The 22,593-nt window shown below is 26.1% G+C and overlaps 1 protein-coding gene and 1 long non-coding RNA gene across 5 annotated transcripts in view; one reads left to right on the top strand and one right to left on the bottom strand.

The window, feature by feature from the left end:
* LOC107065319 (beta-1,4-N-acetylgalactosaminyltransferase bre-4) overlaps window positions 1-21,912 on the bottom strand; it is a 94,498-nt gene extending 72,586 nt beyond the window's left edge. The window contains exons 1-2 of one of the 3 annotated variants that reach the window (XM_089172817.1): window positions 21,108-21,912; window positions 18,985-19,092 (exon numbers count right to left, since the gene is read on the bottom strand). The gene's annotated coding sequence lies outside the window, so the exon portion shown is untranslated. Of the gene's footprint in view, window positions 1-6,170; window positions 7,046-18,984; window positions 19,093-21,107 lie in introns of those variants that run through there. The other 2 variants (XM_089172816.1, XM_089172815.1) reach the window with 2 other exon arrangements.
* On the top strand, window positions 10,724-12,399 carry LOC149032501 (uncharacterized). Of its 2 annotated transcripts, none has more exons than XR_016176625.1 (2): window positions 10,724-11,142; window positions 11,807-12,399. It is a non-coding gene; the product is annotated as an uncharacterized LOC149032501 (long non-coding RNA). The 2 variants fall into 2 exon arrangements; XR_016176624.1 differs by having other exon boundaries at window positions 11,802-12,399.
* Window positions 21,913-22,593: the final 681 nt, after the last annotated feature.

Below are 22,593 nucleotides of genomic sequence, written 5' to 3'. Positions count from 1 at the left end.
AGAAATTGCAGTACAAATGGAAACGAACAAAAATAAATAAAAGTGAAAATAAATAAAAAAAAAAAAAAAAACAAATTGTAAAAAGAAAAATATGACGAAAATTTCGCACCCGAGTAATTATAAAACATATTAAAATTCTCGGCATATTGTTGTTAAATAGGAGTTTAATTTTTTTTTCCTTCTTGCACGATTTTCTTTTTTTTTTATTTTTTTTTTATTAGAAATTGCTCTTTCAAACGAGATGAAAAATAGAAAAAAAAAAGAAAAAAAATTTAATTTACACGCGTGAGAGAAAAATTATTTTTGTTTTTTTCTGCAAAATATTTTATACGATAAAATATATATATATATATATATATAATTAATAATTAATAAACATAAATATATAAATAATAAATAATTAAATTTAATAATATAATATATATTAATAAATAATAACTAATAAATAATATAATAAAAATAATAAATAAAATTATTACACGAGAATGATTGTTTTCTTTTATATATATATTTATATAGTTAATAAATATAAATATATAAATAATAAATAAGACCATAAAATAATATAAAAAAAATTATATGTATATAATATATATAAATATATATATATATTATATAATATAATAATATATGTAAGATATAATAAATATATAAAATATAATAAATAAATATACAAAATATATATATATATATATATATAATATATTTGTTCTTTTTTTAATTATAAATTATTTTACCTTATTTTGTTTTTAGCATTGTTTCTTATTTTAAAAAATAAAAATTATTTCAAGATTTATATACGTTATTCCATATCGAAGTTTGAACGATGAAACTTTGTCAATTCTCCTATCGATATGCAGGGATGACACATGACAAACACATATATATGTGTTTGTAAAATAAAAAAAATAAAAAAAAAAAGAACATATCTGTCGAAAATATACGAGCTTATTTTGTCGTACGAAAATAAAAAAAATAAAAAATAAAAAATCCGAGATTTATTTACTTTTTGTTGTTGTTCCTTTCTTTCTTTCTGTGTTTTTTTTTTCTTTTTTTTATTTATTTTCTAGACAGAGAACACACACACACACTCACATACACACACGAATGTATATTTTACGAGCGGGCGTTTTCGTGTCTCCTCCTCGTTGCTATCAAAAATTGTGACGTCCACTCTCTATCTGCTATCACTCGTCTCTCTCTCTCTCTCTCTCTCTCTCTCTCTCTCTCTCTCTCATTTTTTTATCACAAAATTGTCGTACTTTACTTTTTCTACTTTTGCGTTATTTTCGATGACTTTATTTGACTTTTTTTCTTCTTTATTTTTTTTTTATTTTGCTGCTTTTTTGAAATTACAAAACTAAAAATGACGGAAAGAGAACAACGGTTATCGATTTCGTTTTTTTCAGTCCATGAATGAAGAATTACACCGTTAATATATACATATATATAATCATTGGAAAGATTTATGTCTCATTCATTCGCAATGACTGAAAATTGCGAATTGTCGTCACTTGTGTGTTGTTGCACATTTAAAATACGAATAAAAGGAACAAATAGATTAGGAAAGCAAGATGCAAGTGTGGTTATATAGCTATCAGTAGAGTAGTAACTCTGATCATTATTATTCATTGTACCATATCACATGTGTGTTGTGTTGTATCATGACGTATGTATATATATATATATACATAAATAAAGGTTTATAACTTTTATCACAGCTCTTTTCAACGTTACTTCACGTTAGTATTTCTATCATTTTCTTTCTCGCTCATGTCACTCATTCTTTAATTCTCTTTCTCTTTTACTAAACTAGAATAGTTGGATCGTTATCACATCATATATATATATGTGTGTGTGTGTGTGGGTGTGTATTTGGATGTGTGATTACTACTTTGGTGATTAGAGTATAAGAGCGTTGGTACGTGTCAATCCTAGTAGCCACTGTTATAGTATTCTAACATCTATGATTCTCGCTAGAGAATAATCTAATGAAAGCATAAAGAGGGATTCAGATGAAATTACGCAGATGTTAGAAGCTATGTTTCTCCTTAAGTGCTTTTCCTAGTATTATATTATATATATATATAGGTATGTATGTATCTATGTTCATTAATAGTGTTATCTCTGTGTTGTTTGGTATGTACATGCTAGACACATATGTTACCGTTAAAGTATGAAATCTGGTAGTCGTAAAATAATTAACTATAATATGAAATAAAATATGAAATGAAGCATTATTTCAATTAGATAATACCATCGTATATACATACTATATATATATATATATATATTACAATATTTAGTATACATAGTATATACATATTATACATATATTACAATATTTAGTTTAAACTACCCCTAGTAGCAATTATTTTTTATAATAAAATTTTACAATGAAAAATAAAATAAAATATTGTATATATTTATAATAAAACAAAAAAAAACAAAAATAAAAAAACAAAAACAAAATAGAACATAAAATAATATAATAATAATATATATATATATGTACTGCCGAAGCAAGTACTATAATAATAATATTACACAATAATTAACGATCAAAAGACAATTTATTAATTTAACGTTTAACAAACAAACAAATAAAAAAATAATTAAAATATTAATAATAATGTGTATTGAATTATGTATAATTGTGTAAATGATCGATTAAACAACAATCCGATGTATTATCTTTTTTTTTGTCTGTCTCCTGGTTTCAACACTATTAAAACGTTATTTGCTTTGGGGGGCGTTTAAATTTATGACAGTGTCGGACGATGACTGTCAAGTCGTTGATGACAGGTCAATGGCAGCTTACTCCTCTCATAATCCATTGGAAATTATCCTAATAGCTCCCAAGACACTCTTCCCACTCTCACTTCTTGATTGCTTTATCTACCAATTAGGTATTATTATGACCTCGGCTTTAAACTACGTTTCTAGCGGTAATTCATTGATAAGAATTCTGTACAGGTTTTTTTTTCAAAACGATAACAAAAACATTTTTTGTAAAATTAAGCAGAAATTATACAAAATATATTTTTTTGTTCCTTCTTTATTTTATAATCCTAGTCGTCCTCCCTTCCTCCTTCGTTTCTGAACATTCACGAAAGATCTTCATAATTATCATATCGTAATATTTCAAAAAAATAAATAACTAAATAAAATAAAAATCCTAATAGATTAAATGTAACAACAAAATATCAATATTTAATCAAAATAATGTAAACCAATAAACGCATCAAAATAAAATACAGATTTCAATATTAATTCTATTAAAATTTCATTATTCTCATAGAATTCCACATTACAAAAATCATTTATTTCAATATCTCGAAATACTTGAACGATTGATCGAATAAAAATCTATCAAAAGTGAAATAAAATAATAAAATAATAAAATAATATAATAATAATAATAATAATAAAAACTTCTTTTTATATTAACTGTTGTTATTGGCACGTCAATGAATAAGATCAAACGTACTATATATATATATATACACACACTATAATAAAATACTCAATGTTTCTTATCGTTGGAAAAATAAAAATAAAAAAAAAATGAAAAAAAAAAAAAAAAGATACTACATTATTTACAGTAAAGAAAAACGGTTGTGTTGTATAGGATGCTGTTAACGTTGTGTGTAGTCTTCTTCGAAGGCCAATATTCGCTCGATGAAATTCGATTATAGAGGAGTATCGTCTACTACCACCAACCAACCAACCAACCCTCTTCCTCTTTCTCCTCCAACCCTTCCAACCTTCCTACCACTCCCTTCAGCACTCTCTTAACAAGAACGATATATCGAGGTTGGTTCTACTACGTGTATCACTCACAAAATGTTCCATCACTGTCGATCTAATTGTAAATTACGAAGATACTATTCTCTTTAACATCAATCACTTAATAGTTCCCATAAACTTTTCAACGATATATATATATATATATACTATATATATTATATATATATATAATAAATACTTATATATATATATATATATATATATATATATATATATATATATATATATATAGATATATAATATCTTTCTTTATGGTTGCAATTTTATTCGATTTGCAATTTTCCATTGATCGTTTTTTCTCAATTAAATTGTTATAAAAATATATATATAGTTTCCGTTGCATCAAAAATAACATATGTATAACTTCCCTTATACAGTATACCATATATATGTATACATTGCTATAATAACAACAACTATAATTGTTATAACAATTATATTACAATATATATATAAATATATATTTTTATAGTATACTATTTATATAGTTTCCGTTGCATTAAAAATAACATATGTATAACTTCCCTTATACAGTATACCATATATATATAAATATATAATTTTCGTTGGATTAACAATAAAATTTATATATAACTTCCCTTATTTAGTATATAATACAATATATACTATTATACATAATATAATTAATAGTATAATATAACATACTATATATTTATAACAATTTAATATCATTTAATTATATATAATATATATATATATATATATATTATAAACCTGGTGAACGATATTTTAAAAACCAATCGATAATACTACACGAGTTAGAAAAGAAAAGAGTTGGGTGGGTGAGGGGTGAGGGGGAGGGGGGGAGTTTGAGGGTTGTTTAGTTGATTTGTAATTTTTATTTATATTATTATTATGTGTACTTTTGTTTTTTATTTTTTTTTTTTTTTATATGACGCATCACGCGATACCATAAACGTTCGAAAATAACCGATGAAAAGAATATAAATTGCAATGTGAAGCAATTATATATATATATATAAGATGATAAATTATTAAAATAGTTAATTTGGTATGATCGATCATAGCGTGACCATGTTGACAAGAAAATCGATTCGACTAATTATGGATGATTAACGAGAACATTTATCGTCATTAACAGTAAGAATTTGATTAAAATGAGTATGTAATATAAATTTTTGTACACGTTTATCGTTTCAATGAAATTGAATAAAAATAAATGGAAAAAAGACAAAAAAAAAAATAAAAAAAAGAAAAACGGAAACGTGACGATTCAGTTTTTAATAGATGAATTATTATAATAAAAAAAAAACTTGTTCATATTTATTTTTTTTTATATAAAGATAAGAGATTTTTCTCGATATTTTATTGTAACTTTTCTTTTTTTTTTTTTTTTTTTTTTTTGTTACTTTTCAAACGTTTTAACGAGATACCACGTTTATTGAACTTCATATTTTCTCTTGGTACTTTTTTTCTTTGATAATATTAATTTCTTATCAAATTATTCTCGACACGCTATATATCGATCAATCTTTCTAGTACAAAAGAAAAAAAAAACAATTAACCCTAATTTAATTATAGTTTTATTTTCTTCTTCTTCTTCTTATTCTTCTTCTTATTCTTCCTTTTAATTATGGAACATGAAAGTTATAGTTTGAAATTTTGCATTAAAACAGAAAAAAAAAAAACAAAATAAAAATAAATATTACGTTTTAAAGAAAATTCGTAACTTTGTATAAAACGTAAGTAATAATAACAATAAACTTTATAGCAAGAAGATTAAAATAAAATTTGAAAACTATTGAGATACGTCTTACACTGTATGTTCATTAATTAAAAATTATTTCAACATAAAAATTATTGCCAGTATTTTAATGCAATCTTAAATAAAAAATTAAAAAAAATAAAAACACTTCAAATATTTCATCAAGACGTTCACGTATGAATAATAATTATAATTCACGCGTAATTAGTAAATTTAATAATTTTTTTTTTTTTTTTTTATGTATTACCAGTGAACCAAAAATTCGTGACATTTATTGCATTATAAATTGTATTTAAAAATTACACACATGAATTGTATTTATTATTTTTGCAAAAGAATTTACTTTGAAAATATTCATTTAAAAATCATACAGAACTTTTGTTTCTAACTAACATTTATGATATATACGATACATACATATATATTAATAATTAAAGATAAAAAAGAAACCATAAATATACAAAAACCGAATAGAAGAAAATGTTAAGAAATGTAAATAAACAAAGTAGGCCGTATCCGATCGTAATGATTTTGCTTGGTTGGAATTCTATCTGAACGGTACACTAATGAACGAAATACGCGTGTATATATGTGTCAGTTACATAACACTTACCTTTCTCACTTTCACCAGCAGCACCACACAACCAGCAGTACCACCACCATACACGCACGCACAACAAACCCTTGGTTGGTCTTCAGCTTGCCCACGTGCCACCGACTCTCGTTGTATCGTAGTTTCTCTCTTACTCTTTCATATTCTCTTAGTCCGTCTGTCTGTCTTTCTTTCTTTCTTTCTTTCTTTCTTCTCTTTCACTCTCACTTCTCCACTTGAAACAGCTTCTTAGCAAAAGCAGAATCACCAGTACCACCACTAATACAAGCAACCACCACCACCACTACCACCACTAACAGAAGCAGCAGCAGCAGCAGCAGCAACGGTAGCCTTGGCCTTTAGCGTTGTACCAAGAGGAAAAGACAAGTTCTCTCTTCGATTTCTTCCTCGTGCATTATCCTAGACAATAGGATAGTATACACAAATATAAAAAAAAGAAGGAAAAAATATAAAAAACACGATCCGACAAACACTAACCTTTCCGAATTTTATTGAATCCAAGTCATTTGAACTTCGCCTATGCACATATTATTGCATTTGTTGTTAGGTTTATAATTTATTTTTTCTTGTCAACACGCGATCGCTAATTTCACAGCCACACGTTTATAATGTAAGTCTAATAAAAACGAGTCTATGTGAACGAATGTAATTAATTAAATAATAATAATAAATTGTTTATTCGATAAATAAACTACGCGTTATTGAGATAGAATCCTGTTCCGTTTTGTATAATGTCGTGCAATACACACACGCACATAACACCCACACATAACACTCCCGAGTCCTTTTAGAGATGATATATCGAAATTCCGATGAGTGCATAAGCAGCTCCCGATATCGACCGCACAGAGTCTCGTCGTAGACTAGTGCTCGGTAACCAGCCGGGAGTGGAGCCAAGAGCGCTCGGTTACCTTCGTAAGGACTCGACTACGTTCGGATTAGATTTCGGCACGACTACACTATTCCCCACTCAACTCAACGGCGCGTAGGTAACCGCCGCGCCCGATTGGCCACAGCGCCGGCGCCGGCGCTGTCTTAACTACGATTGGTCCATCGGATTGCTCGCGGGTAAAAATATATTGCAAATTAAAACGTGTGATATCGTTTATACCTATATTAATAACTAAACAATATATATATATATGCCAATTAAAAATTTGATTCCTCAATTGAGAGAGAAACGAATTCACAGTGTGGTTTTGTATTACGCTTTTAAAATTTCATTTTATTTCCATTATTATTATAATTAAAAATATCCTTTTACGAATATTATCTTCTCGATTGATATTATAACATTTCAATTCATGTATTAATTTTGTTAAAAAATTTCTTATCAAGATTAAAATGTTATTATTAATTATCGATATATACATACGTGTGACTATATATATATATATATAAACGTTACATTAAATCCATGCAGAGACAGACACTTTTGATAATTCTTTATTTGTTTTCCGATGAAATGCAACGATTTAAAATGCATTGAAAAATGTGAATGAATTTGTATTGAAAAATCTGGATATCCCTTGCATTTATCCGTTAATCGTTCGTGAGTTATATCGAAGGGAAAAATATCTATTGAGAAACGTGAAAAGGTGAAAAATGGAAGAAAAAAAGTAAGCAACGAAAATAAAAAGAAAGAAAAATATAGGATATGCATTACATATACGACTATAGTCCTGGCAATATTCCAGATGAGAGGTACTTGTCCGCATCCCTAGAGAACGAACGAACGAACGAATGAAAGAGAAAGAGAGAGAAAGACCAACTAGTAAAATCCTGTTTCATATCAGTCGTCCATTTTATCCGACTACAATATTGCACTAGAGTTACTTCTGAACATCTTTTACATTAGAGGAAGCATCTCTATGTTTCTCTCTCATGGTATAGTAGTAAAAGCTATAGGATATACAAAAATAAAAAAGAACAAATAGAAAGAAGAAAAAGAAAAGGAAAACAAAAAAAAAAAATATGGAGGGAAAATTAAAAATATTTCTAAAGACCAAGATGATGTGTGTGTGTGTGTGTGTGTGTGAGACAAAATTTTCACAAAAAATACGAGAAAACTTAAAATATTTTTGAAAAATTCGCGTAGTGAAATACCATCTTCGTACTTCATCGTATAACGGTGACAACAATATAACTCGAATATAAATGTTACAAAAAAAAAAAACAAATAAAAATAAAAATAAAAATAAAAATAAAATTATCCTCGTCATTTTCAAAGGCTGTTACATATTCTCAATTGGTATAACGGAGAGTGGCGGCGGATTTGTTAATATTTAAAAAGACACGGATTATAAAAAAAAAAAAAGATTGACGTGCTATTCCAAAAGTTTTTAATCAACGTTGATGTACACGTAGTATCTAACGGTATAATTATACAAAACGCGATTCACGGTTAAAAAGCGGTAAAATTTAACATGTAACAGATTGTATGCGTACGCATACAACATACGTCTAACCATACAAGATTTGACGTTACCGCAAGTTACCCATCGTATAACGAGATTCATTAAAATTTCGACGTAACATTTCCTTGTCACGACGAGGAACCACCAATAAACGTTCTTGATATTTCTCTTCTGGCAGATGCTTCAACGTTTCTCGTTTGATGAACATCGTTCACATAACAACAAAAGTAATAGCAACAGCAGGTTTATAATTTCTATCCAATCAACGTGCAGACAACCGCGAACTACTACTAATCTTAAAATAGGAACAACGGTAATGGTTACTTTAATTTTTAATAAAAAAAAGAAAAATAGATATCCTATTATTATATTACGTTCAATTAACAAAAGTCATTTATAATTATTATCCATCGTATATCATTATTTACATGACTAAAGTTTATCAGATCATTGTATCGTTCATTTTAAACTTAAGTACGTACAATATATACATATATACACTTTTTCTTTCTCCTTCTATTTCTCATTCTCTTTTTCTTTTAACAACTAGCAAAAGTCTCGTGAGAACGTTCACGTGCGTTGGACGACTTTGTTTCCAGGATGAATACCTTTTAGTTTTGCTCGCGTAGGCGTACGAGTATTGCTGTTTGCTACGAAAGGAGAAAGATAATACATGTGTGTATGTATATGTATTAGTATAAGAGGAAGAGAGAGAGAGAGAGAAGGAAATATATATATATATATATATAGTATATACCGAAGAACACCTTATTTCCTCGAGGTATACGGGATGCATTAGAGTAGTTCGCGAGTACATGTCGCACATCACCCTTCTCTTTTAGTTTCATCCCTTATCCTAGAAAACAATGAGATCCGACATCCGCCACTTTGAATCAAGCTGTTGAGACTAGTTTACTTCCGGTGCCCTTCTCTCTCTCTCTTTCTCTCTCTCTCTCTCTCTTACTTTATCTCAATCACTTGGCCACTCATCGTAAAACCAAAACTTCTACGAAAAGTTTAGTAATGGTTGTTCATTGTTCGAATAACGTAATTAAAGTTTCGAAGAGGCAGAAATCGACTAAGACGAAAGGAAATGTTAAAGTTTAAGAAGAAATTTACGGGAGGGGGAGGGGGTTGGGGTAATCGTGTCTACTTACTCGACACCATCTTCTTCTTCTTCTTCTTCTTCTTCTTTCTTCACTGCCACCATAATTTCGTTTAGTTCCGGGAAATTAACGCGAAATCTTTAAATGTAAGGAAAAAGATAAAAGAAAAATAAATCGTTTCGATTAACAACGAACAATTGATAAATCGATAGAAATGATGTAAAGGTAGGTGTAATACATAGATGTATATATTTCTTTCATTTGACTTTGACTTTTCTTTGACCTTTTAGCCACCCCCACCCTCCCACGTCTCTTTTTTTTTCTTTTTCTCGTTTCCTTTCTTTTTAGGTGCTGACGAGGTACTGTTTTGGAATATGGCCAATTTACACATTCACCTACTTTTTACGGTAGTCTCAAGAACTTCCGACGAAAATAATTCTATTATATTTCTATCCTTTGATCCTTACTTTTGCAAGTGGTAAATACGTAAGATTTGTTTTTAAAGGGTTACAAATATATAATGGGGTTTAATATATAACCATAATAAGGATTATAATGTGTATGGGGTAACCCTTATAATATAACCCTGAAAGTAATTATATAATAATATATAATAATATATTTAATGTTATATGTAAAGGTAGGTGTAATACATATACTATATATGTATATATATAGTATATATAATAATAATATATTTAATATTATATTTATAATATTATATTATAATTTAATAATATAATATAATATTAATAATTATATAAGTATTATATATTATTGAAATTGTGGATTTATTCGAAATGGAGTTTGTAATAAAGTGTACTTATAATAAAGTATAGCAATTAAATATAGGTATGCAATGAAAACACTATATATATATCCTATCTCTCTTTGATTTTTCAAAGAAAATACCCTTTTTTTTATCTTATGCGGATTAAGAGAAGAAAAACGAGCAAGTTATACGTGAACACGTGAATATAAAAAATACAAAAAAAGAATCTTTTGAATTATTGTAGAATGGCGTGCAAAAACTTGGCTCATTTCCTAAGCACCCCTTTCCACCGTCCAATTCTCCCGTTGGAAAACCATTTACAATTAGCCTAAAGCTTTTCTACGATTCTCCATTGGTCGGGCTTGCGCATTGGCTCTTGTGAAAACGTGACAGGAACACTAGAGTGTAACATTTCCCCGAGATTATCCATTTCCAGTCTCGGATGAGAAACGATTCGTGTCTGGCAAAGGAAACGTGCGATTTGTTAATACCTTGATGAACGCCCGCGAGTTAAACCACGAACGATAACACAACCACGTTGATGGTAAGAGAGAGTACCAACGAGCGTACTAATCCAGGAAAGAAAGATCCATCACCTTACGGATTCTAGCGATGAATTTAGACAACAAAAAAATAGCATTCCACGTGATTAATCTAAATCCTAGAAGAAGTCTCTCGTATGTATTTCTTTTTATTTTATTTGAAATTTTATTCTATAGTAAAAAAAAATTCTATCTAATTGTGATATATGTATTATTATATTTTATTATATTATTATTTATATTATATTTTTTTATTTATATCTTTTATTATTTATATATATATAACTAACTTACAAAAATACTACTTATTATATTTTTTAATAATAGTGCTTTAGTAATACTACTTATTATATTTTTTAGTAATATTATTTTAGTAATAGTATTTTAGTAATAGTACTTATTATATTTTTTAGTAATATTATTTTAGTAATAGTATTTTATAGTAATAGTATTTTAGTAATAGTACTTATTATATTTTTCAGTAATAGTATTTTGATAACACTACTAATTATATTTTTTAGTAGTAGTATTTTAGTAATACTACTTGATATAGTAATATTTTTTTAGTTACCTTTACGAACAAATTTTATAATATATAATTATATATATATATATATATATATATATATATATATATATATGATATAAATAATAATTTAATGATAAATTTATTCAAATGAATATAATCCATCGAGAAATATATTCATACAAAACCATAAAGTACCACCCCTAACTTAGTTAGAGTATTTACGTTGAAATTGGTAGTCATAACCGCAAGCGAACGTGTGTCGTAGTCCAGTTTTCACACCTAAAATCAACGATTATGGGACATCGTTCTGCAACACCAGAACCAACACCAACACCAACACGAACACCAGCAGCAGAATCAGGAGGTGCTACCATTTTCAACAGAAGGAGTGTGCTGATGCGGTTTCTACCAGAGGTTGAGATAGAACATGGAAGAGATTGGGGTGTGATGGTTCTATGGTACTCTATGGTGCTATATGGAATAGAGGGAGAAAGCTCGATGTAAGCTTGGAATCAACGATCGTCTGACATTATAGTCACTACCACTACCAACCTAACCATGTTCATAATTTATATCAAAGCGTAAGTCGACTTTCCGTAATGGCGCCATTAAAGGTTGGACCAAGACCTTATATGCTGCTTTCACACTTTCTTCGAGAAGATGGACATCCTCGTAAATGTCCATTCTCCAAAAAACGTTCCGATAAATCTTTTAAATAAATCTCCTTTATATTCTTTTTTATCAACTTTTTTTTTATCATCGATTATGATAATCGATATTACGTTTATTCGAATTTTTCTTTAATTCTCTTTGACTTGTATGGTCGCATATATGCGTTTGGTAAAAGTATTGACGTATATACGTGTTTGTCTATATAATACTTATTATATTTTTTAGTAGTATTATTTTAGTAATATTACTTATATTTTTTAGTAATATTATTTTAGTAATAGTATTTTATAGTATAGTAGTTTTAGTAATAGTATTTTAGTAATACTACTTATTATATTATTTAGTAATAGTATTTTAGTATTAGTACTTATTATATTTTTTAATAATAGTATTTTAGTAATACTACTTATTAGTAATAGTATTTTAGTAATATTACTTATTATATAATTTTAATAATACTACTTATTATACTTTTTACTAATAGTATTATATTTAATAATAAAATATTTTCCCCTTGTGCCTATTAAACACTTCAATTAAGAGTATTCATCACTCAAAGAATTAATATTTGATTTAATCAATTAATTTTAATGATTTTTTTTTTTTAAATTACGTATAGAAATTTTCAAATAAGATTTATATAATCAATGCGCATTTTTGTTAATAATAATACTCTAACCTAAACAATTTTAATATATACACACATACATATTCGAATGGAATATATTCGTAGAAAGTAATAAGAAAGAAAAGAAAAGAAAAAAAAAGGATAAAATAAAACTCGCTAGCAAAGCTTTTGCTAATTTCTAAAGGTAAATCCCCCAAGAAAAAGAAAAAGAGAGAGAGAAAGAGAGAAAGAAAGAGAGTGGCTAGGGATTAACTTTTCCATGATGCGAGAATTTGTTTGGTGAAAAAGAAAAAAAAAAGAAGTGGTAGAAAAGAAATGAGAGTTAAGAAAATAAAATAAAAAAAAAAAAAATAAAAAATAAAAAAATGAAAAAGAAAGGAAGAAAGAAAGAAAGAAAGAAAGAAAGAAAGAAAGGGAAAATACGGGATTTGAAATGAGCAAGAAAGGTGAGAGGGAAGGGGGAAAGAAACGAGAAGGGTGGTTTTGCTTGGATTCGTGGAAAAGTAATGCATTTGACAAATTCAAATGACTCGACGGGATTAGGTGAAGGGGGGAGGGGATGGTGGGGATGGAGGGGAGGAAGGGAGGAAGGTGTGCCCTCTCAAGTGGCAAATTAACTTGGAATCTTACTACTATGAAAGCTCATCTCTGACTAAAACGACCTTCTAACTTGGACGAAGGCTATTTCTCTTTCACTCTCTTTCTCTCTCTCTTTCTCTCTCTTTTTCTCTCTCTTTTTCTCTCTTTTTTATCTATTTTATATTTAAGTATATGCATCACGCAAGTAATACAAAACAAAAAATTCAAACTGGATATTCTAAGATCGAGTTGTTCGACGTTGTTCTCACGTTGACGACTATAAATTCTATAGTATGTATTTTTCTTTCGTTCTTTTGTAAAGAAGAAAAACACGTTTCTTTTGTTACATTATTTTTTTCATTGTAACACTTAATACACAGTGTTTCTCAATCATCAAAAGTTACGTCCAATTTTAGATTTCATTTTTTTTATTCGAATTGATCAATAATATACGCGAACTATTTTCTAATGTAAAAAAAAAAAAAAAAAATTGACAAATTTAAAATATTGACCCAAATGATTCCAATCGAACGTTTCATTAATAATTAATTAAATAATATTTATCATTTGTATTGAATATAAAATATTTCAAGTATACCAGTATCATAGATTTGATTAAATAATATCGATTTGAAAGTTTTTCATTTCCTTTTTTTAAAGGAAACTATGAGCATTTTATAAATATTGGAAAAAATAATGATATATATATTGAACAAATTGTTCGTTTATATTGAACAGAATTATTTTGTAAAATATTGATAAAATATTTTTAAATAAAAATAGAAGTATATATATATAGAAGTGTTAAATAAATTAAATAAACTTAAAAAAGAATAAAGTAAGGGATTTTTTGGTTGGTCTATAATTCGTTTTCTCTTTTTTTTTATATATATATATTTATAACGTTTTGCATTTTCCATTATTTCCAGAAATAAGAGAGGAACATATATTCCGTAATATGCAATAGTATTAGTAGTAGTAATAGTAGTAGTAATAGAAGAGAGTTTAACTTGGAACCACACGCGCGGATTTTCCTTCAGCTTACTTTTAGACGATAACTGGTGTATTAAAACATCCATGCACTTTTAAGCAGCTTGGATCAAACAGTATTAACTTTACTATATTTACTTTTTCAATATTCTTCTCTGGTCTTTTCTATTTTACCAACAGTATAATAATAATAGTTATAACTAATCGTTCAAAGGATCAAATATATAAAAAGAATTAAAAGAAATAGTTATTTGTCGTTACATTTTCTAATCTTTATCAAATAATATATAGAGAGAATATATTATATAGTATATAATATATATTATAATTATTATAATATTATATTAATAAATTAACATTATAATATTATTATATAATAATATTAATGTAAATATAAAAATGTATTAATATAAAATACTATTATATAGTATTATAAAATAATATAAGTATAATATAGTAATAAAATATTAATTTTAATATTATACATTATTATAATAATATTAATATTATTAATATATATATAATATAATATAATATAATATTAATATAATATATTATATTATAATATAATAATATATTAATATAAAATACATATTATATAGTACTATAAAATAATATAAGTATAATATAGTAATAAAATATAAAGTTTAATATTATATATTATTATAATAATATTAATATTATTAATATATATATAATATAATATAATATTAATATAATATATTATATTATAATATAAAAATATATTAATATAAAATACATATTATATAGTATTATAAAATAATATAAGTATAATATAGTATTAATATATATTTATCATATATTTATCAAATTATATATTTATCAAGAATAATATATATATATATATATATATATATATATATATATAAAAGAGAAAATAGAATTAGATATTTTGTTACATTGGTATAAATAAATAGAAAAAAAAAATTGTTGAAAAATCTTTTATAAAAAATGTTGAGATCTATCTTTTAATTCGACTGATGATCAAACCTTAAGCAACATTTGAAATTAAAAAAAAAATGTTAACCGCAAAACCAACTCATCTACGAGTAGTTTAACTTACGTAATAAATAATTAACGTTAATGCAAGTGTCGCGTTTAGAAAAATACAATTCATTGAATAAACAAGATACGTGAGTACGCATTTTTAATTAATCATGCCTCGAGATAAATATACTTGGACTTGTTCTAGAATGTTTGATATTTCTATTGAATTTGTTTTTAAAAATAATACTAAAAAAAAAAAAACAGAACAGAAAATAAAATAAAAAGAAGAAGAGATTGTGACATAACACAGAATTCTATGATAACGAGTTTTAAATTTGTAAAACTCACTTACTTATTCAAAAAGGCCACTTCGTATGAACGAAGTTACGAGTTGGCAAGTATTCGAATGAAATGGAAGAAAAGAATTCTCGAGGTCAAGGATAAAATATCCAATCCTATTCAAGCTTTCCCTTTTCTTCCATTTCAATACATACCTAAGCTAACTTGCTCTAGAATGATGCGAAGTGCTTTTATCAGAAGAACGTTTAGTCACTCGGTTAGGTTACCACAATAAAGGTGTGAAATTTAGTGTTACGATAAGTATTACAAAGTATCTAATCGATAAAATGTTTATACAGGAAATAACATTTTACTAACAATTTAAATATCGATGTGTTATTCTTATTTCTTTTTTATTTTTTTTTTTTTTGCAAAAAGTTATTAATCTTCAATGATCTAAACAAATTAAATAAATAAATATAATTTACAATATTAACGTAACTTTTTTATTTTATCAGACCTTCGATTATATTTTTCTTCTTGCTGTTTTATTTTATTTTTTTTTCAAGAATTGCTTTTAATAAATAAATACCTTGAAAATATTCCACGTAAGATAATTAATAAATAACTTCGTAATTGTAATAATTGTTTAATGCCAATAGTCGATTTACATAGGTGAGTCATTTATCTTTTTTACTAAAACAAAGATGAATATATTATAAAGATCCTTACCGTATTAAATTAATTTCTCATCGTGTCGTGTTATAGTTGCTCGTTTTCTGCGCAATTTATTAGTCCAATTAGTATCCAAAGATAATCAACGAGAACCACGTTACCTTGTAAAGTCGAATTAACACCGATAATGATTTCCCATTTGTCGATAGAAATATCAATGAGTACGAATACATGAAAAAGACCTTGTTTTTTTTTTTCTTTTAAATAAATTTTTTATCAGAGTATATTGTAAGATCTGGGATGTTTTATTTAAAAAAAAAAAAAAAAAAAAAGAAAAAAAGGAACAAGTTCTCACGTGTTTTGACGATGCTGATTTAAAAAAAGAACTTCCCCGGTTATTTATTCATTAATTAAACAACTACGAATTGAAATCACGATTTTATTCACTTCTAGCAATTTCACAACATACTAACTTCGATATATTATCTCGAATTAATTCTCGCAATATTCCCTAATTTATAGCAGATTACCAACTACTGCTCTTAATCTTCCAAATTCGTACACATCCGGTGTGCAATTTTCTTTATATATATATATATATATATATATATATATATATATCTCTAGCACCTACAGTATCAACTATAATTATTAATCCGTATATTATTATTACTATTACTATTATTATTATTATTAAATAATTCAAACACAAAACTATAACATAATAATGAAAAATAATGACATCACATATAAATGTTACTTAATCGTTGATAAGTTTTCTGTTTCAAAGATAAAAGACAATAACAAAATATAAAATAATAATAATATCCATAAAAGCGATAAACTAATATTAATATATAATTATTAATCCCTATATTATTATTACTATTATTATTATTATTATTATTATTATTATTATTATTATTATTGTTAAATAATTCAAACACAAAACTATAACATAATAATGAAAAATAATGACATCACATATAAATGTTACTTAATCGTTGATAAATTTTCTATTTCAAAGATAAAAGACAATAACAAAATAATAATAATAATATCCATAAAAGTGTTAAACTAATTATTTATCATTTTAAAAGTAGTTAGGTGTTTTTACTTCATAACTTGGAACAATTAAATCAAAAACCAAAGGATAATCACGACGTTAAATCTCATAAATCATGTGTTTACACGGGTTTTCCTGTTTGGTTTTTTTCTTCCATTCATTAATAATAATAAAAAAAAAAAAAAAACAAGTATACACACAATGACACGTATAAAATAAATCTACTTACATTAACCAAACGTCAACACGTAATATATATATATACAGTATTTTTTGTGAACAATATATACATCACGGGTATACTAATCAAACATGCTGTTAATTCATGTATAATAGATTCGACTTTACACGAACGAAAAGATATTTGTACAGTGTCTCGCTTTATAAAAGCCATTGATGCAACAAGCTTTGTATTTTCACGTACCTATATATATATAAACAAATACATGTATATACAGGTATCTACACATACATATTTATTGTAGGGATAATTAATGAAGGCCGATATCACCACATCGTCGTCGTGGGTTCGCGTTTTTTTTTTCTTTCTTTTTTTTTTTTTTTTTTAACCCGCAATGCTTTTCAAAAGGGTCTCGTACACATCTTGGTTTCGAACAATGTAAACACCTATTAACTATCCTACCCCTATTGTGCTTTAAAGCTTTTACCACGAACGATGCAACCAACAACAGCAGTAACAGCAGCAGTAACAGCAACTGCAGCAACTGCAGTAACTAGCGGTAAACGATGCATTTACTAATACTCTCACGCTCTGTAAAACGCTCTAATTATATTAAATTAATTCATCGGGCTCCCCTCCCTTCCTACCACTCCCACCCACCGTGATCGTGACCCTTCAAGAATCTCGCCTAAGCTAATTATATCCGTGTTTACGTATTATGGTTTAATCACTTCTTCTCATATTTTTTTTTTTTCTTTCTTTCTTTCTCTCCTTTCTATCCCACATTTTGTTGACTTTTTGTTATAAAGGTACGATTATGTATATTATTATGTTCTTTCATGGGAAAATAAAATTTCCCTTGTATATCGAATAAAATCTACTAGTTGTTTCTTTTTTTCTTTCTTTTTTTTTTTTATCGAGATTCTTTTTACCTGTTTTTTTTTTTTTTTTTTTAATACATGTTTATATATATGTATACATAAAAAAAATTCTATCGGAAAACTGTTAGACGTATATAATCGTCTAATATTATATTATGTATGCACGATGTAAAACGAGGAAAAAAAAATGAATAAACATGTTTTTTTTTTTTTTTAAGAAACAAATGAGTTAGTTGTTTATATAATATCTTATATAACTATACACTATATATGCAGTATGTATTATACATACATATAAATTTGAATTATATATATATATATATATTCGAATCGATATATACATATACATATATATGTAAAATTTAAACGTGTATTTTCACGTATACCTATGGGAACTGCTATATCTACTTTAATTAAGAAATATTTAATTAAAAAAAAAAATAATTGAAAATGAAATAAAAATATGTAATATGTGATATTTCTTCTCACCTTTTTATCTGGGGTGGAGAAAGGTATGAGCCTGTCGTCGTCGTCGTCGTCGTCGTCTTCGTCGTCAGATTTTTATTTTTATGAACAACCGATAAACTTGTTTGTTTCCTGTAACAAAGATAACGAAAAACGATTGAAACTTATGTGTGTTTAGCGTGTATAAAAAATATATGATTTATCGTTAAAATAAAAAGTATAATAATAATTGAAATATTTGATAAGATTTATATAAATGAAATAATAATGATCTTTTCATTTTTATTTTCAATAAACTTTTACCCTTAATATAATATAATATATATATATATATATATATATATATATATATATATATATATATATATCTATGATTGAAACTTATTTGTCATGTGTACAAAATACACATGGTGTATCATTAAAATAAATCGTATAATAATTAAAATATATTTTTTATAAAATTTATACGAATATAAAGATAATTTTTATATTTATAATTATATTTAATATATAAATTTATTATTAATATAAATTAAATATTAGTATATTTAATATATAATAAATATATAATAATTTAATATTTAATATAAATTTAATATATTATATTTAATTATATTATATTTATATTTTTAATATGTATTATATTTTTTATTTCATTATAATAATTATTAAATTAAATTAATAATAAATATAAATAATATATAATTATTATTATATTAATATTATTCGTTTAAACTAAACGATATATTATTATTATTATTATTTTATTATAATATTATATTTAATTATATTATATGTATTGTATTTAATTTATATATTTAATATAATTATATATCAATAATTATAATAGAAAATTATATTATAATTATTAATTACAATAATACTGTATTTAATTTTTCAATTTTATTTTCACAATAAACTTTTACCCCCTGCCCTCCCCTCCCCCCAATACAATTTAATTCGAATAATAGGATTGTTCTGATAAAAATTAAATTAAAAGATGATTATTAAATAATTTATCTCATTGTTAGTTGGTAGGAGGAGGAGGAGGAGGAGGAGGAGGGGGATGGGGAGGGGGTTAATCCGTGTAAACTTTATTAGCATTAGCGAAATTTGTTTTTGTCTGCAACATTCTTTAACACTGAAAATAATAACATCGTAACCGAGTTTATTTTCAACTTTTACGCTTCGAAACACAATTAGCACGACGTCTTATTATGCATTCACTAGCGTCTTCGCATACTTTTTTTTTTTTATGGACGACTTCGATGGACAATGACTCGATTGTGTGTTCAGTAGTACTATAACAGACCAAGGACACTGCAACTCATTATCGCAACACCTAATCGGGCCACCAATCCTTTTCCTTAACATTTCTTTCTCTTTTTCTATCTTTTTCTTCTATGTATAATATATATCTATATATATATATATGCTCACAATGGGTGAGTTATTATTATGCTTACCGTATAATAATCATATTATTATTTTTCTAATAAAAAATAATGTGTACAAGGTCAACCATTTTAATTAGAAACAATCACATAATTTTGCATTGTATTCTTTCTTCGGTTTTTTTTTTTTTTTTTTTTTTCTTTTAAATACGATTTTCTATTTTATTATACTGCGATTGTAATTGCACGAACAAAGTATACCGAGTGAGTCATATTTTTTCAACACAAATAATTTCGAATAATCTTTTATTAAATGATAAGAAAAAAATTTGAAAAGTATAATTTGCTTGTTTTTTTTTTTTTTTCTATCGAATTATTATCCTAGTTATTTTTCAGTGCACTGCATATTACGGTTACCATGGAAACATATTCACAATCAGTATCGTATCATTGAAAAGACCGAAAAGGGGTACCTGTCATCTAACATCTACCACGATCATCGTTTAGGATATTATTTTTAAAAAACAAACAAATAAATAAATAAATAAATTTAAAATGATCATTTGCAAATCATTCACTTTCGTTTAAACTAAACGACATATACATATAATAAACATTTTAAATTGTAAACGTTGATATCAATTTTTTAAACTGTTCTTGGTTACGTTTAATATATTTCATCGATATTCATATGGTCATTAATAATAATAATAATAATAATAATAATAATAATAATAATAATAATACACTTACGAAAAATGAGAATTGAACAATGTTCTGGACGATTTATTTTCACCGTTTCCATTAAACACACTTTTACAAATGTGCATAACACTTTCTTTCTTTATTTTTAAATCCAAAATAATGATTCTCATCGAGGTAGAAGAAAATAATGAACACATTCGTTTAACAATAACAAACACTTTGCCGATATGTCAAAAAACAAAATAAAAAAGAAAGGAAAAAAACACAAAAAAAGAAATCACGTTGTGTTAACAGACGAGAAGAAGACAGACGTTTATCTCAACAATGATAAAAATAATGCATAACTTTTGTTTTTAAACAACAGTCATATTAATTGCAGTAAACAATGGACTGACCGGCGGACCACGTGACTTTCGAACCAAGGTCTCATTGCGGAATGCCGTTTGAAAAGGAGGGAGAAAGATAGGAAGACGGTAAACGGAAAAATAAGAAAATTTCCAATCGAGATAAGACAATATTGTAATTATAATCATTGGAAAATTATATGTATTATTGTTAAGAAATTTCATGAAGAAAATAATGTTCTTTGTTGTTGTTTTTTTTTAATCTAAAGGTAAAACAGTGTCCTTTATTTTCTTTCTCTACTCTGTCATCAATCTGGTTGATATTCTTTTTCTTTCCTTCTTTAAAACGAGAACGAGGAGGACAAGGATACCCGAAAAAAAGGTCAGAAAACGAATGAAACCTTCGTTGAAATATTTACAATGTCTTTTTTCTTCGTAAGCACTAGGAAATAACGAGACGACACAAGAATAATCCTCGAATAAGGGATAACCTTTGACGCGAGAATAATTCTTCACGTTGTTGAGAAAAGCTACGACAACGCCGCCAAACGGCTAAAAATCGTACCCTGATTTAACCTGTTCTGCAAACTGGGACTCACTATGATAGGAGGAAAATTTTGTTCTCACGTCAATGAGATAAAAGATGAACTGGTTATTGGCTCCAGAAGCAGAATCCGATATCCAATAATATTCCAAGTAAACGTTTACGCGGGAAAATGAATGATTTAAATTTAATTCAAATATAATTATTAAAAGGAGTACTTTTTGTTTTTTCTTGTCTAGCTTTTTTTTTTTACATTTTGAATAGAAATATGTTGGTAAAGTATTTTTGTTTTTTTTTTTTTTTTTTAGTTACATTATTAAATAATTATTAAATTAAATAAATAATTTATGATTTTGTCAATGATTTTTTATTTGATAATAATTTTTTTAAACGAATATTTTGAAGTATCATAAATGAGAGTTACGAAAATTCTCAGAAATTTGCTTTACTTCGTTATGTTGCATATATATTTTGAAAAGAATTCTCTTTAGAAATGTGAAGTAACACGTAAAATTATGAAAGTCTGTATTTACGAATGAAACGGTTGTTGAAAGTGTACCAAAAGTGGGAAAGAAGAGGTGACATGATGAGACATGATAAATAACTTTAATTTACGTGTATTTCTTCACTTGTTGTCATCTCGTTG

The sequence above is a fragment of the Polistes dominula genome, unplaced genomic scaffold, assembly GCF_049000335.1.
Source record: "Polistes dominula isolate Pdom_NZ unplaced genomic scaffold, Pdom_raw_medaka contig_23, whole genome shotgun sequence".
NCBI lineage: Eukaryota > Metazoa > Arthropoda > Insecta > Hymenoptera > Vespidae > Polistes > Polistes dominula.
The sequence above is the reverse complement of the archived record's forward strand: the minus strand, read 5'-3'. Positions and strand labels throughout refer to the sequence as shown.